Here is a 13,448-nt window from a genome sequence, read left to right on the forward strand (position 1 = left end):
TATATAGCAACTCTTTGGGGATGAGAGATGTCATCACCCTGAGCCACAATTGTACAAAAGTTTTAAAATGTGAATTGTTAGATTCACAGTTTTGAAGAGATAAATTTAAAGAAAATCCAGCTGGTACACACATATACTTGTATATGTGAGTGAATATGTGTAAATGCACATATGTTTGAAATGATTGATTTGAGAAACCATTTGTTTATAAAATAAAACTTTGTGAAATAAATTGTTGAGAAACAATTTGTTTTACAAAACAAACTGTATTTGTTTTAAAATGTAAGCATATTCGAACGAAAACTCTGTAATAATGTCAAGGTAAGATTCAAGATAGCGAAGATAGATGTTGTGATTTTATTGTTCACAATAAACAATAAAGATCTGGATTCTAATGTTTCATTCCGAAACATCAAGAATTAATAAAGATTGAGAAGAGTAGGAAGTGAGAATTTATATTCTTACTCTAAGATAGACTAAGAGGTAAGTCTAGTGATGGACTTTTATGATAAATAAAAGTTCAAGAGTAGATAATAGAAGATAATTGCGATTAAGATAAGAGAGAGTAGGATCTAATTAAACACAACTCGGTTAGTTTGACTTCAAGTAACTGTCGGTGAACAAAGTCATACGCATGTGTTTAATTAAAATGGATATGAGATTGGTCTTACAGACAGAGCAGATGTCAGTAATGGACATATCTCTTAAATCCAAACGAGTGGTTAGATAAACCAAAACTCATAAGTCTGAGAGGAGTAAACCTCAGCACTTAACCAATAAACAACTAAAAGAAAGATGATGAAAAAGGAAAATAGTTCTCAGAACCAAGTAGTTACACTACTAATTCTGATTTGAATAAAGAGAGTCGTTGATTATGTTAACGACTGACAGACTTTGTGAAGTCGTGTCAAAGAAGGTATTCATTAATAAATAATTATTAATTATTTAATGAATAAATAATATACTTAAACAGTAAAATAAACCTTGGATTAACATAAGATGAAAATGTTATCAAGGTAAGAAAGAGATAAAAATAGTGAATTAAAGAATTGAGTTTCAGATGATATCTGGAAACTAACAAAGTATAGTAAAACCCCATTAACTAGTGATCGAACCGTTAGATCGGTTTGATATTGGGATATGATGATCCCAGGACGGTTATCTAAGTTTTAACCGTTGCGATTATTGAACGGAGCGTTACAAGATGCTTGAAGAGGGAGGTGTTCCTGTGAAACTTGCGTGAATTTTGGCAGTGAGCCAAAAGTGCAAGTGATCACGATAATAAGTGTAAATTTTAGTTAGCTTGGAATTATCAACATAAGCTCCATATATGTATAAAAAGAATTTGAAAACTGTATTGAGACAGTAATTTCAAAAGATAAATTCCGAGAACCGAGCCTTACGACTGCGAAGTCTAGGCTGACTGGTAACGGAATATACATGTAGTATACATGTATTTTGACTGTCGGGCCAGAAATGCGTAAAGCATGGCCGACAAAAGGTGAAAAATATTTAATAAACATTTTGTTTAAATGTGAAAATGTTTTGAAAAGTGGAGCTAAAGTTGATAGTTAGTTAATTAAACATGATAGTAACAGCTATAGCACAGTTATAAAAACTGATAGCTGTGAACAAGGAAGATATGTGTATGGAGAAGAAGTTAAGAAGTTTAAGTAACATTGGATATCCCGAAAACTAGTAATGGAATTATAGTTTTGCGGTGATTGTAAAGGAAGTTACAAGGTGCTCTATAGTGAGATAGTTAGATTATAACCACACCTACCCCTACGCAACCACATTCCGGAAAGAGAGAAGATCAGTTACCCAATCTGTAACAGGAAGTTACTATAGATTGAGGAGGAAATAAAGGACATTCTATATAAGGTATAGAAATGTAAGGAAACTAAAAGATGAGTGGTTAGTTTATGAAACAGTAATCATAAAACATATTAAAAGTCATCTCAATAATAAGATGAGCTATAAACAAACAACTAAGGTTGAAAAGAAAATAAAAGAAAGAAAAATAAAGTAAATGAGTATGTATGACAAAGGTGGTATACTAAAAGTGTAGTTATCAGAAGCTAGCAAAGGTAACCTAGTTTTATGATAACCCTGGAATAAGTTGTCACGACCCATTTTCATGAATCGCGACCGGCGCTAGGGTATGGGTATGGTTGTACCAAAACCCGTAGCTAGCCTTGCGGATAATCAATTTATAATATTTAAACAATGTACCTGCATAAAACCACATGCTCGGGGGCAACCGAGACTTCAGCCTAGTCTAGCAGTACATAAAGCAATATATATTTAAATTACGCTTATCTCAGAAAAATCTCCAACAGTATGGCAATATAATATAAATACCATAAACACTGTAATTATCATGCCAAAAGCGATAAAATAATAGTTGGACAAATCCAACAACAATAGTCAAGAATATAAATAAAAGGCTAAGACATGAATAACTGTTACTACTACTGCGGTCTAAGAGTTTAAAACAGTTCGACTCTTTTATTCTGAAAATAAAATAAAACCTCCGAGAATGAAGAAACGGAGATCGACCAAAGCTCAAATCATAAACCTGGAAAATTTGGGAAAACAACGGGGTCAGATTTACTGAGTAGAGTTTATATAACCATTTACATTTATTAAGTTAAAAACCTTTAAAACGTTTAATAAAACATTTTCATTATGGATTATCAATGAAACCCTAAACCACAATTCTAAATCCATTGTCGTGTCGGTGAGACGTATCTCAATAACCGATCCCCGACTATCACTTAATAAATAGTGAGCCCAGGAGACGTATCTTCCACCGGTGCCCTCACTAAGGTGAGACGTATCTCAAACCTACCTCAATACCATAATCATTACCGGTGCGCACGCAGTCCCGATGATGCCCATCGAGTAGCACGTTCCAAATCAAATCCACAATGCCGAAAACAGTTCGAAAGCTGTTTATACATATACATATATACAAAATATAATAGTTGCTTAATAAAGAGGTAAATAGAGATATAAACTCACTGCTTGCTAAATCCACGTGATCCTGACAAGCAATCTAACTCTGGTTCGCCTCTGAAGTACGAACAGTCGACGGGTCTAAATAAAATATTAAAATCATAATTAAAATCAGACCCTAACTCTAAAGAGTACTAGACACCACATAGGAATAGCACAACGCAAAACCAAGTCACATTTAATAAACACTTATATTAAATGCATTCCAAATATAATCCAAGTTATAAAGTACAAATCATATAAACATATTTAAAATGGTACATAAAATAATTTATATAAATCCGAGTTAAAATCCATATTAGTGAGTCAGCCGAGTTATTAAAAACTACCAAGCTTCTTCCCACTTGTTGGGCGACCACAGTCTAACCCGAACCAAAACTTTATTAAATTATAAACCCGAGTTTATAAATTAAAATACTCGATAAAATAATCATCTATATTAAAATAGAATTTAATATCTTATAATTCAAGTAACCCAAGTTACAACCAAAACTTAATTATTTTAAGTTTATAAAAGTTTAGGGGCTAAACTGCACTTTAGCCAATTTGATTTTCGAAATCAAATTTAATTACTTGTTCTTATTTTATTAAATTATAAATCACTAAGGTCCAAAAATTTATCCTATAGATAAAACTTAATTTGAATAAGTTTTTTATAAACCTTAGGGGCTAAATTGTAAATTTGCCAAAATAACATTTCAATAAAAATTGGATATAATTACCCGAGTAATTATATTAATTTAAATTATAACGTATTTAACGTATTCTAATTGTCTAGTTAAAATCAAATGGTTCAAGTTATTATCAAATAAAATTAAATGGATAAAACTAACTTGAAGTGTTTACCTAATTTAATTACAATAATTTGGTGACCATATTGGCTTTTAAGCCTTCTTCTTCAATTTGAAATCCCATCCCCGCCCAAGTCAAGTACAGGTTATAATTTCTTATAACTACAAGCCATAACTAACAATTCTTAGAATTAAAAACTACAAATTCTAATCTTAGATTTAATCTAAGTATGATTTCTTTAATAAACCCAAACAATAACAACGGCACATATCTTAGGCATTGATTAAGAACAAGAAATATCAAAACAACCATGATAGTTTCACGGCAAGAACAAGGATCCAGATTACGGTCGAGTCCGACGACCACAAGCTTAACCCGATTATTAACTACTAATCCATCACGAGATACAACCAGAAAAATTGATAGTAATCATCAGAAGGATCGGCAGTAAAAGCAAGGATAAACCGACATCGAAACGGCGACAAAATCGTATAGAATTACGTACCGTTTTGGCGAAAACAAAGATGGGAATTGAAGAGGCGTGTGTCTATAATCTTATCGACGAAACGGAACTGGATTCGATCAAGAAACGAAGGAGAACGAATCAATTAAAGCAAGGGACGTTTAAAGCTAAAACTGAAATTGAAACCAACTTACCACAGAAATTTTCTGTCAACTTCGGAAGAGATTACGGCTAGCGATTCCTCAGCGAAAACGGAAGGGAAAGGTTGCTATCAATTGTTTGCAGCGTGGTGAACGTTTTAGGTCAAAAATATTAAGCGTTTAGACGTAGGAATTAGGTTAAAAACGAGGTGGAAGTAGGGTCGGTGAAAGGGCAAAACTGCCCTTAATAAACCTGTGAAAAGAATTCACAGTCCCGTACGGGACAGGCACAGTCCCGTACGGGACTGTGTGTTAAATTCTCAGTCCCGTACGGGACAGGCACAGTCCCGTACGGGACTGTGCGTGGAACCAGGTCTGTCTTCCTTGGTTCAACCAAATGGTTGAACCAAGACCCAAGGGACCGAGAATCAAGCCCAAAAATTGAAATTGGACCGGACCAAAATTTAACTACGAATCAAACCGCCCCCGAAAATTTAATTTAATACCGAAAACAATTTAGAAAAATTTAAAAAAAATTCCGGGATATTACATTCTCCCCAACTAATTATAAATTCGTCCTCGAATTTAACACGATAAGTAATTTACACCAAAACAACACGTAACACAATTAAGGATCATAAATAATCACAGAAATCAAGATATCGTACCTCACGGAAAAAGAAAAGGATAGCGATTCCGCATGTCCAACTCTGTCTCCCAAGTACACTCCTCTACAGAATGATTGCGCCAAAGAACCTTGACCATCGGAATCTCCTTGTTCCGCAATTTACGCACTTGCGTATCAACAATCTCAACTGGCTGTTCCTCATAGGACAGCTCCTGGTCAATCTCAACACTCTGAGGCACAATCACATGCGAAGGATCGGAAATACACTTCCTCAACATAGAAACGTGAAACACAGGATGCACCAACGACATGTCTGGCGGCAGAACCAGACGATATGCCACAGCTCCAATCCTCTCTGAAATCTCATAAGGACCAACGTACCTCGGTGCCAACTTTCCCTTGACACCAAAACGAACCACGCCTTTCATAGGCGAAACCCGAAGAAACACCAAGTCTCCCACCTGAAACTCGATGTCTTTTCTCTTCGGATCAGCATAACTCTTATGCCGACTAAAAGCTGTCTCCAATCTCCGTTTTATCAACGGTACCTTCTCTGAGGTAATCTGAATAATCTCAGCACCAGACAACTTCCGCTCGCCGACCTCTTCCCAGCAGATAGGAGATCGACACTTGCGTCCGTACAAAGCCTCATAAGGTGCCATCTCAATGCTCGCATGGTAACTGTTGTTGTAGGAAAACTCAATCAACGGCAAATGAGTACCCCAGCTACCCTGAAAATCAAGAATGCACATCCTGAGCATATCCTCCAACGTCTGAATAGTCCTCTCAGACTGACCGTCAGTCTGAGGATGAAAAGCTGTACTGAAGTCCAATCGAGAACCCAAGGACTCCTGTAACGCTTTCCAGAACCTCGAAGTGAAAACAGAACCTCTGTCAGAAACAATCGAAACTGGTACACCATGCAAACTGACAATCCTGTCGATGTACAGCTGAGCCAACTTCGAAGCAGGATACGAAACCTTGATCGGAAGGAAATGAGCTGACTTGGTCATACGGTCAACTATCACCCAGATGGAATCGTACCCCTGTCGAGTACGTGGTAAACCAACAACAAAGTCCATGGCAATCCGCTCCCACTTCCACTCTGGAATAGGTAGTGGTTGTAGATAGCCAAAAGGTCTCTGATGTTCCAGCTTCACCTGCTGGCAAGTCAGACACTTGGAAACGTACTCTGCAACATCCTTCTTCATTCCGCTCCACCAATACGTACCCTTGAGGTCATGGTACATCTTGGTAGATCCCGGATGAACACTGTAAGCTGATCTATGCGCTTCCTCCAGAATTTGGTCTCTCAAACCATCTGAATCCGGAACGCACAGTCTAGAACCAAACCTGAGAACTCCGTCAACAAAGACAAACTCGGAATTCCCATCTAGATGGATCTCATCCATAATCCGTTTCAACTGTGGATCCTCAGCTTGTAAAGCTTTAATCCTATCAATCAAAACCGGCTGCACTTGCAGATGTGCCAACAAACTCCCGTTCTGAGAAACTTGAAAACCGTAGCCCGAAGCTATCAAACCATGCCACTCTCTAACCATGGGTCTACGTCCAACCTCAGAAATATGGGCTAAACTGCCCGAAGACTTGCGACTCAACGCATCGGCTACCACATTAGCCTTACCAGGATGGTACTGAATAGTACAGTCGTAGTCTTTCAACAACTCTAGCCACCTTCTCTGTCTCAGATTCAACTCTCGCTGATCAAAGATGTACTTCAGACTCTTGTGATCAGTGAAGATCTCGCAAGTCGCACCATACAAGTAGTGCCTCCAGATCTTCAGAGCAAAAACTACAGCAGCTAACTCCAAGTCATGAGTAGGGTAATTCACCTCATGCTTCTTCAGCTGACGAGAAGCATAGGCGATCACTTGTCCATGTTGCATTAACACGCAACCTAAGCCAATCCGAGAAGCATCGCAGTACACAGTAAAACCCTCTATGCCAGAAGGCAACGCCAAAACAGGAGCTGTAGTCAGAATCTCCTTCAGCTTCTCGAAACTTGCCTCACACTTGTCGGTCCACTCAAACTTAACACCCTTCTGTGTCAGCTTAGTCAAAGGTGCAGATATTCGAGAGAAATCCTGCACGAACCGACGGTAGTAGCCAGCTAACCCAAGAAAACTCCTGATCTCGGTAACTGACCTCGGCCTCTGCCAATCCATAACCGCCTCAATCTTCTTCGGATCTACCTTGATCCCATCCTTCGACACCACGTGTCCTAAGAAGGTAACCTGTTCCAGCCAAAACTCGCACTTTGAGAACTTAGCATACAACTGATGCTCTCGCAAGGTCTGTAGTATAGTCCTCAAGTGATAAGCATGCTCCTCCTCACTCCGAGAATAAATCAGGATGTCATCAATGAAGACGATAACAAACTGATCCAAAAACGGCTTGAAAACCCGATTCATCATGTCCATAAACGCTGCTGGTGCGTTAGTCAACCCAAACGACATGACTAGAAACTCGAAATGCCCATAACGCGTTCTGAAAGCAGTCTTAGGCACATCGACATCTCGAATCCGAAGTTGATGATACCCGGATCTCAAGTCAATCTTGGAAAAGCACTTCGCACCCTGCAACTGATCAAACAAGTCGTCGATGCGAGGAAGGGGATATCTGTTCTTGATGGTAGCCTTATTCAACTGTCTGTAGTCGATACAAAGCCGAAAGGAACCATCCTTCTTCTTAACAAACAGAACTGGAGCACCCCACGGAGAAGTACTCGGTCTGATGAAGCCACTGTCCAGAAGTTCTTGTAACTGCTCCTTTAACTCCTTCAGCTCAGCAGGAGCCATCCGATACGGCGGTATCGAAATAGGACCAGTTCCAGGAACAACGTCAATGCAGAACTCAATATCCCGATCAGGTGGTAATCCAGGCAACTCCTCTGGAAATACGTCAGTGAACTCGTTCACTATAGGGACAGTGTTCATACTGCCCACCTCAGCATCCATGTCTCTAACCACCGCTAAGAAAGCTTGACAACCCTTACTCATCATCCGCTTTGCCTTGATCGCAGAAATCAGATTCTTCGGTGTCTCCGCCTTTTCCCCTTGAAAAGAAAAGGGTAGATCACCTGGAATCCGAAACTCAACCGACTTTCCTCGACAGTCGATCGAAGCATAATGGCGTGCCAGCCAATCCATCCCCAAAATCACGTCAAATGAAAGAACATCCAAAACAACTAAGTCAGCACGCAAATCTCTTCCATGGATAACCACGGAACACGATGGATACACAACATCCACCACCACACAGTCAGACAAAGGAGTAGAAACAGATAAAGGTTCACTCAGACTTGTTGGTGTTACACCCAACTTAGCAGCAAAACACGTAGACACAAAAGAATGGGTTGCACCCGCATCGAATAAAACAAGTGCATCTACGAAAGAGATCTGAAGAGTACCTTGCACCACTGCGTTAGATGCATGAGCATCCTGAGGAGTCAAGGCGAAAACTCTGGCCTGACCCTGACTCTGCTGCTGAGAGCTCTGCCCGGTACCATAGCTGCTAGAACCTCTACCGCCGTTGCCACGGCCTCCAAAACCACGCCCTCCAGAACCTCGGCCCCGCTGGCCACCAAAAGAAGCAGCAGGTTGAGAAAACCCTGCTGGTGCAGAGAACACTGGTCTCTGACTCTGATAGGATGGCTGAGCGACACTAGCTGCCGACATCTGCTGTCCAGATGCCTGACACTCTCTGGCGAAGTGACCCGGCTGGCCACAAGTAAAACAACCTCCTGGTGCTAAACGACACTCGCCTGGATGTCGACGTCTGCAGTTCTGACAGAAAGGAAAACTAGCACCTCCGCTGTTACCGCGCCCAAAACTGCGGCTACTACCGCTGTTGCCTGAACTGTAGGTGTACGGCTGATAACTCTTCTTGACACCCCTCTTCTTATTCTTGTACTGAGAAGGTGCCGATTGGTAGCTGCCGCCACCACTCTGCTGTCCAGGGCCAGAAGACTTCTTGGTCTGAGAAGGACCAGAAATATCCCCAAACTGCAGCAACGAGCTCTCCATACGCCGAGCACTGTCTACTACGTCTGTAAAATCTCTGCGTGTCTCGGTCAGCAGACTCACAAAATCGCGCCCTAAGCCTTTTACGTATCTGTTGTTCACCCTTTCCTGATCTGTCTGCAAGTCCGGCGCGTACCGACCCAACCTCACGAACTCTGTCGTATACTCGGATACTGACCTATCATCCCTAGTAAGTGAAAGCAATCTGTCTCTGTGACCCTCTGTCACTGAGAACGGCAAGAAGAAAGCTCTGAATCTCGCCACAAACTGAGCCCAAGAGATGGTAGCCATGTCAGCATGAACATAGCCACGAAACCAGTCACCAGCTGAACCCTTCATGGAAATCTCGACTAGAACGACGGTCTGACGCTCAGTAGCCTGAAGTCGCCGAGCATTCTGCTCAACCTCCTCGAGAAAATCCAGCGCGTCTCCAGAACCGTCAAACTCAGTTGGCTTCAGCCTCATGTAAGCCAAAACCAAATCTCTGTCAGTGGTTCCGACACCACCAACTGCTGCACCACCAGCCTGTGGTTGCTGCTGCTGAACAATCTGACCCAACACTGCATACTGATCCTGCATGGCGACTTGTCCCGCCTGCAGCTGAACTTGGTTGAGTTGTAAAGCAGCAACTCCAGCCAAAAATGTGTTGAAGTCGAAATCGTCCAACTCAGGTTGTGCCGCACCTGGTGCTTGAGCACCCCCTGCAGCACCGCGTCCTACGCCTCTGCCTCTACCTCTGCCAGCTTGGCCTCGGCCACCACGACCTCGACCAGCTCGACCCCGACCAGCTGGGCCTCTGCCTGCTAGTCCTCTACCAGCATGAACCTCTGGTTCATTCTGATCCACCTCCATAGAGATCGCGTCATCAGCCTCAGCATTTTGCTGAGCCACAGCACGAGCACGAGTATTCATTCCTAAGAATGAAACGAGAAAAATTTTTAAATAACACAGCAAATTTCATACCCAAGCATGAATTAGAACAAGCACCAATTAAGATTTTCCGAGAAATTAACAACGATAAAAATTTATTCACCCAAGTGAAAATAGCAACATATCAAGCAATACAGCAATTAACATACATAATTGACTCACGACATTCCTATAGGTGTAGGCAGAAAGTTTTGAAAACAAAAGATGACGTTTCAAAGACAAGACTCGAATCCTAATTCCGCAGTAGTTCCTAGGGCAAATCAACCACTTAACATGCCAAACAAATAAACACTTAACATTTAAAAGGCCTTGGTTTGAAACCAAAGCTCTGATACCAAGTTTGTCACGACCCATTTTCATGAATCGCGACCGGCGCTAGGGTATGGGTATGGTTGTACCAAAACCCGTAGCTAGCCTTGCGGATAATCAATTTATAATATTTAAACAATGTACCTGCATAAAACCACATGCTCGGGGGCAACCGAGACTTCAGCCTAGTCTAGCAGTACATAAAGCAATATATATTTAAATTACGCTTATCTCAGAAAAATCTCCAACAGTATGGCAATATAATATAAATACCATAAACACTGTAATTATCATGCCAAAAGCGATAAAATAATAGTTGGACAAATCCAACAACAATAGTCAAGAATATAAATAAAAGGCTAAGACATGAATAACTGTTACTACTACTGCGGTCTAAGAGTTTAAAACAGTTCGACTCTTTTATTCTGAAAATAAAATAAAACCTCCGAGAATGAAGAAACGGAGATCGACCAAAGCTCAAATCATAAACCTGGAAAATTTGGGAAAACAACGGGGTCAGATTTACTGAGTAGAGTTTATATAACCATTTACATTTATTAAGTTAAAAACCTTTAAAACGTTTAATAAAACATTTTCATTATGGATTATCAATGAAACCCTAAACCACAATTCTAAATCCATTGTCGTGTCGGTGAGACGTATCTCAATAACCGATCCCCGACTATCACTTAATAAATAGTGAGCCCAGGAGACGTATCTTCCACCGGTGCCCTCACTAAGGTGAGACGTATCTCAAACCTACCTCAATACCATAATCATTACCGGTGCGCACGCAGTCCCGATGATGCCCATCGAGTAGCACGTTCCAAATCAAATCCACAATGCCGAAAACAGTTCGAAAGCTGTTTATACATATACATATATACAAAATATAATAGTTGCTTAATAAAGAGGTAAATAGAGATATAAACTCACTGCTTGCTAAATCCACGTGATCCTGACAAGCAATCTAACTCTGGTTCGCCTCTGAAGTACGAACAGTCGACGGGTCTAAATAAAATATTAAAATCATAATTAAAATCAGACCCTAACTCTAAAGAGTACTAGACACCACATAGGAATAGCACAACGCAAAACCAAGTCACATTTAATAAACACTTATATTAAATGCATTCCAAATATAATCCAAGTTATAAAGTACAAATCATATAAACATATTTAAAATGGTACATAAAATAATTTATATAAATCCGAGTTAAAATCCATATTAGTGAGTCAGCCGAGTTATTAAAAACTACCAAGCTTCTTCCCACTTGTTGGGCGACCACAGTCTAACCCGAACCAAAACTTTATTAAATTATAAACCCGAGTTTATAAATTAAAATACTCGATAAAATAATCATCTATATTAAAATAGAATTTAATATCTTATAATTCAAGTAACCCAAGTTACAACCAAAACTTAATTATTTTAAGTTTATAAAAGTTTAGGGGCTAAACTGCACTTTAGCCAATTTGATTTTCGAAATCAAATTTAATTACTTGTTCTTATTTTATTAAATTATAAATCACTAAGGTCCAAAAATTTATCCTATAGATAAAACTTAATTTGAATAAGTTTTTTATAAACCTTAGGGGCTAAATTGTAAATTTGCCAAAATAACATTTCAATAAAAATTGGATATAATTACCCGAGTAATTATATTAATTTAAATTATAACGTATTTAACGTATTCTAATTGTCTAGTTAAAATCAAATGGTTCAAGTTATTATCAAATAAAATTAAATGGATAAAACTAACTTGAAGTGTTTACCTAATTTAATTACAATAATTTGGTGACCATATTGGCTTTTAAGCCTTCTTCTTCAATTTGAAATCCCATCCCCGCCCAAGTCAAGTACAGGTTATAATTTCTTATAACTACAAGCCATAACTAACAATTCTTAGAATTAAAAACTACAAATTCTAATCTTAGATTTAATCTAAGTATGATTTCTTTAATAAACCCAAACAATAACAACGGCACATATCTTAGGCATTGATTAAGAACAAGAAATATCAAAACAACCATGATAGTTTCACGGCAAGAACAAGGATCCAGATTACGGTCGAGTCCGACGACCACAAGCTTAACCCGATTATTAACTACTAATCCATCACGAGATACAACCAGAAAAATTGATAGTAATCATCAGAAGGATCGGCAGTAAAAGCAAGGATAAACCGACATCGAAACGGCGACAAAATCGTATAGAATTACGTACCGTTTTGGCGAAAACAAAGATGGGAATTGAAGAGGCGTGTGTCTATAATCTTATCGACGAAACGGAACTGGATTCGATCAAGAAACGAAGGAGAACGAATCAATTAAAGCAAGGGACGTTTAAAGCTAAAACTGAAATTGAAACCAACTTACCACAGAAATTTTCTGTCAACTTCGGAAGAGATTACGGCTAGCGATTCCTCAGCGAAAACGGAAGGGAAAGGTTGCTATCAATTGTTTGCAGCGTGGTGAACGTTTTAGGTCAAAAATATTAAGCGTTTAGACGTAGGAATTAGGTTAAAAACGAGGTGGAAGTAGGGTCGGTGAAAGGGCAAAACTGCCCTTAATAAACCTGTGAAAAGAATTCACAGTCCCGTACGGGACAGGCACAGTCCCGTACGGGACTGTGTGTTAAATTCTCAGTCCCGTACGGGACAGGCACAGTCCCGTACGGGACTGTGCGTGGAACCAGGTCTGTCTTCCTTGGTTCAACCAAATGGTTGAACCAAGACCCAAGGGACCGAGAATCAAGCCCAAAAATTGAAATTGGACCGGACCAAAATTTAACTACGAATCAAACCGCCCCCGAAAATTTAATTTAATACCGAAAACAATTTAGAAAAATTTAAAAAAAATTCCGGGATATTACATAAGTTAAATGGTATTAACTTATACCTACTTACTTGGATTGCTTAGCAAGAAAAAGACTAGAGACTAGTCCTTGAAATGCATTGCAGGATGCTAAACTAAGGAGTAAAGGTATTCTATACGAGTTATAGGATCAAGAGGAGTATACAAAGTGAACAATCTGTTTGTAGAACGGAAGTTTAAACAGATGATAAGAACAACAGTAAGGAAGAGAGATATGATTGAGAATGCCAGTCAAGATGGTGCTA

The sequence above is a fragment of the Mercurialis annua genome, linkage group LG7, assembly GCF_937616625.2.
Source record: "Mercurialis annua linkage group LG7, ddMerAnnu1.2, whole genome shotgun sequence".
NCBI classification, from domain to species: Eukaryota; Viridiplantae; Streptophyta; class Magnoliopsida; order Malpighiales; family Euphorbiaceae; genus Mercurialis; species Mercurialis annua.